Genomic DNA, 4428 nt, shown 5'->3' with positions numbered 1-4428 from the left:
AAAAGGGGAAGAAATCCCAAACCAAACTAAAATCCAACCAAGGGAGAAAGAAGAAAGATTTTTCAGAAATTAAATCCTTCCATTGTCATGAATACGAGCACTATGCCACGAAATTCCCACAGAAAGAGACAAGTGATAAGACCTTAGGAGGAGCAATAGGTGAAGCCTTGGATTCATAGTTCGACCTTGACTTTACCCTTATTGCATGCATGTCCAACATAGTGATGGGGAGCGTGTGGTACTAGGACTCAAGTGCATTGTTCCACATGACAGGGTGTAGAGACTTTTCCGTGACTTGGAGGAGAAATATCTGCATATGTACATCAAGCTAGGGGATGATGGAAGGTACAACATGACCAATATTGGTACAGTCAACTTTCAGAGGGAGTCAGGCTCCCCTCTCAGGCTCAAGGATGTCATGCTTGTTGTAGGCCTAAAGAAAAATCTCATCTCTATTGTAGTTTTGGAAGACCGTGGTTATGACGTGATCTTCAACAAAGGAAAAACATTCCTAAGACACATAGCCATGAGACAGGTGAAGAAGATCGAGGTTTGTGTGAAGAATCTATATAAGTTAGATGTGGAAGATTGTGTTGCATTAAAAACGAAGGAAGATAAAGTGTAGGGTCATGATGTACATGAACTTTAGCACATAAGCCTTGGCCATTTCCATCATGGAAACTCGAACAGTATACAACAAATATCCACTAGCCTTCCTAAAGGAGCACTTGAGCAGCATGATGTATGCAAAGGATGTACCTTGGGGAAGTACATAAAATCTAAATTTCATGATCGGGACAACAAAGCACATGTAGTCCAAGAAAGGATCCACTTTGATGTCTGTGGACCTTTCTTTATAGCCTCCACTGCTCGACACAAATATTTTGTCCTTTTTATTGATGACTTCTCACATAAGTGTTGGATCTTATCATGCGGAAGAAAGATGGGACATTCTCCAAGTTCATAGAATTCAAGGCACTGTTTGAGAAAGAAACCAACAAGAAGGTGAAGGCTCCGTAGAGCAATAATGGAGGTGAGTATGTGTTGAATGAATTTAAAAATTTATGTGCAGAAGAAGGCATTCGATGAGAGTTGACAACACCCCACAACCCACATCAAACTGGGGTGGTTGAGAGAAATATCCATAGCATTTTTCAAGCAACAAGGGTGATGTTGCATGACCAAGGCCTACCCCTACATTTGTGGGTTGAGGCATGCAATACAAAATTTCGTTTGCCAAACTAATGTTCTCATCGGATTCTTGGCATGATAATAAGAGAGGGAGTCTTAAAAAATGTAGCAAGAAATTATCAATTTGATTTTTCCTTGATTAAATTGAGAAAAATTGAATTTCCACATCAACAGACAGCTTGGATGCAGTTAACTTGTGTGACATGGCTTGTGTCACCTGGTTTACACAGTAAATTCAAGTTGGAGGAGTTATATTTTAGTTAAGCATGTATGAATATTAATTTGTAGTAATCAAAGTCAGTTATCTCAAGTTATTTTCAGTTAAACTAGTTCCAACTGCTTGAGGAAGTAGTGCAAGGCCAATTGTGCATTGGGACTTCAGTTAACTAATCAATCAACCCAAAATAGCTAATGCATGGAGAATTCAAGTTCTGCAGCTATGGTGGAGATTCCAAGGCAGTGTAACATCAACTGTAAACTAGCCTTGAGTGTACAGGTGTTGCATATAGCCAAATGATCAACCTTGGGAATTTTGCAATCCATTTTGTAAAAATTCCTAAATAATAAGGGCCTAATTTCTCAAGGAATTGTGCAAGGAAATATGGGCTCAAGCAAAAGTAGAAATTTACTAAGTCTGGCTTAGAGCTTGTCAGTGAGCAGAGAGACATGTTATTCACTTGTAGGTTGTGCTCAGTTGAGAAAATAAATTGCAATAAATTTATATTGATCATATATGTGCAAACAGACATTTGAGTTCTTAACATATTGTTTTCCTTAGGAAAAATTTTGTGTGCATGTGTGTTATTTCTTATTGCATGTATGAAATTTTTGTTATAAATTGTGAATTAACGTCCAGAGAGCAGTAGAGTAGGCTTGTGTCTTATGATTTTGATTAAAACTTCATGAGTAATTGCAACTATACACCATAATTTCTACAAGGATGGTGGAGGCAAATTACAGAATGTTCGTTAGTAGACAATATGCCTACTTAAAAATATCTATGACAACGTTTGTGAGAAGAGGATGTTGAGGATAAAAGATTGGATTTTCGAAGAATTAGTCACAAAATTCACAAGGGCGGTAATTTTGGTTGCAGGTGTGGAGGTAGATGGATTAAATGTAATTTTGGCTGCATGTGTGTAAGTAGACAAGTCACAGTTACTCCTTTGATTTTTTTTGATGATGTGTTACTATTTGGTAGATTGACCTCTTTTGATTAGTCTTTGGACTCCTTATGAATAGTATTAAATCTCATATGATTTATTCTTACCCAGTTGATGCATTGGTACTGGAGATTTAACATATTTTTGGTGTTATCTCCACTGCATTAGATGCAGATTTTAAATATCTTATATTTATGCTCCAGCCTAATTGTTATGGAATTAAGGATTGGAGCTAAATTATAGAGAAAATCTACTGTATACTTTTATCATGGGCACACAATAGGCTCTCCCTAGGAGGCAAGTTGACTCTAGTCTGAGCAGTCCTTAAGAGCATCTCTGTATATTGGCTTCATATTTTCACTCTACCTAAGAATATCAGTAAATGTATCTTTCGGGCTTCATCTTGGCATGGGACAGTTTGTGTTGTAAAGGATAGAGTGGGCCTGGTTGTTGTTTACTCTGTATGGAGGCAATGGATGACCAGAATCATCTATATCTTTGATTCTCCAGAATAAAATCAATTTCGAATGGTGTATTTAATATGTTCCATTTACAGGCAGATTAGAACTACTCTTTTCTGGCTTTTTGTATTTGGCACTAGATTATTGAATATAGAACATTTGGACCACTTCCAATATACATTGGGGGTTCAACGCAAAGAATGCATTACTGTCCCAAGCTCCTTTGTTGTGATACATCCACCTCCGTCCCTGTCAAAAAAGCTAAAGGCCTCCCTGAACTTAGACATAACCTCCATCCCATATTCCTTTAGTAGATAAAACCCTTCTCTCATTTTTTGATCATGCCAATCTACCCTCTATCCCATATTCTCTCATGAGCCCTGTGTAAATCACCATTTCATTCAAGGATGGGGATTTTGATGCCTACTCTAACCATATTTGTTAGATACTTTCCCCCTTTTCTTGCTTATGGTTTCTTGTTTTGGCCTCCTCTAAATATTCCCTATTCTCCTTAAATTATTTGAAAGTTGTCCTTTGGCTACTAACCCCATTTTACTAGAGATCCTTGACATGTCCCTTGAAATTTTGATTCAGCCCCATGAACTGTTTTATGTCATTGAGTCGAAAGCTTTAGATTTCTTTTCCACATATTCATTCATGACCAAACACTATACCACTAGTTCTAAGAATCTTGTGGTTACTATCACCACAATAAATGTATATTGTATTTTAGAGGAGATAAGAATTGTATATTGCCATTTGGGACACTCCAAAACTATTTTGATGCACCATATTTGTCTACCACTCTAGTATACTTTATGACCTTAATACCCATTCCATGTTCATCCATGTGGATGCAATTTATAATGTTCTAGGACAACCTAATGTCCTTGTCAACTCCCTCTCATCTTCCTTGTCATGTTTTCTAGGACTTGTGTATCCAACAAGAAATTTGGGAGATGAATGACATCAAGGTAGAAAATCAAGGGGTTTTCAAGTCATTTATTTAGGGTTCCCACTAGCATAGTCCCACCATATGATTCACCCAATCCCTAAATTGGGGTTTAGTGCTATCTCAATTAATTATTCGATGATCATGGTGGGCCATAATTCTAGGTTAAATGTTATGACTCTTCATAGGATATTATTGAAGATGCTTTAGGAGACACCTCTTTGGCTAAAGGGCCAAGGAAGGATTTTGACTTCAATATCAAACCAACAACCATATCCTCAACATTTGTCCCATCAACCATATGCTCAACATATTGAACCAACAATCAAGAAGACAACTTAGGTGAAGCATGGGAATCCTCTCTCACCCACGTTGTTCAGGATATATATCAATCTAAGAATGCGTCTACCCTCCACCAACTGTACATCAATAAAAATTTTGTTTGCCCCATTGTCCACCAAGATGGATACACATTGTCCCAACATTGTGCCTTTGATTGCCAAAATTGTAAAATTGGGATTTTCCATTTCAAAATTTTAATTCAAGACTGACCATGCATTGGATGGCCATTAACACAATATTAGGACATAAAAATTGAATAATTGACACAATACCAAATACAAAACATACATTGATTTTTGTCTCACAAGGTATCTAGATG

Source organism: Pinus tabuliformis, chromosome 1_1 (genome assembly GCF_031772625.1).
Source record: "Pinus tabuliformis cultivar Carrire ecotype Pingquan chromosome 1_1, CPIR1, whole genome shotgun sequence".
Classification (NCBI taxonomy): Eukaryota; Viridiplantae; Streptophyta; class Pinopsida; order Pinales; family Pinaceae; genus Pinus; species Pinus tabuliformis.
Note: the sequence above shows the minus strand (reverse complement) of the source record.